This window comes from Ursus maritimus, unplaced genomic scaffold (assembly GCF_017311325.1).
Source record: "Ursus maritimus isolate PB19 unplaced genomic scaffold, ASM1731132v1 scaffold_10, whole genome shotgun sequence".
In the NCBI taxonomy this organism is placed as follows: domain Eukaryota; kingdom Metazoa; phylum Chordata; class Mammalia; order Carnivora; family Ursidae; genus Ursus; species Ursus maritimus.
This window is the reverse complement of record NW_024423344.1, coordinates 55607318-55608085: the sequence shown is the minus strand read 5'-3', so window position 1 is coordinate 55608085 and position 768 is coordinate 55607318. Positions and strand designations below refer to the sequence as shown.

Below are 768 nucleotides of genomic sequence, written 5' to 3'. Positions count from 1 at the left end.
GCTTATATACCAGCAAGGAAAAAGCAGAATTTAAAATTTAAGTCACAATACTATTTCCGTTGGCATTTAAAAAAAAAAGAAATAGTTATGTATATGTTTAATAAAAAGGTACAAGACCTATATGAGGAAAACTATAAAACTGATGGGAGAAATTCAAGATCTAAATAGATTGAGAGATATTCCATGTTCATGGATAGAGATACTCAATATTATCAAGATTTCACTTCTTTCCAACTTAATCTACAGATTTAATGCAATCTCAATCAAAATCCCAAAAAGTTACTTCATATATTCCACAAACTGATTCTAAATTTATATGAAGAGGCAGAAGACCCAGAATAGTCAACAGAATACTGAAGTAGAACTAAACTGGAGGACTGACACTACACAATGTCTAGATCCAGTAAAAAAGCTACAATTATCAAGACAATGTGACAGTGGCTATAGAGAGACAAATAGATCAATGAAACAGAACAGAGAGCCCAGAATTAGATCCAAATAAATATAGTGAACTGATTCTGACAAAGGAGCAAAAGCAATACAATAGAGCAAAGATAGTCTTTTCAACAAATGATGCAAGAAAATCTGGACATCCACATGCATAAAAATGAATCTATACATAGACTTTACATCTTTCATGAAAATTAACTCAAAATGGATTAAATGTAAAAGTATAAAATTCCTAGAAGATGAGATAGGAGAAAACGTGATGTCCTTGGGTATGGCAATAATATTTCTGATACAACATCAAAGGCATGATTCATGAAA

The 768-nt window shown here is 31.0% G+C and overlaps 1 pseudogene; it reads left to right on the top strand.

Moving 5' to 3' along the window:
- Positions 1 to 768, top strand: part of LOC103659218 — a 9583-nt pseudogene that overhangs the window by 1131 nt on the left and 7684 nt on the right.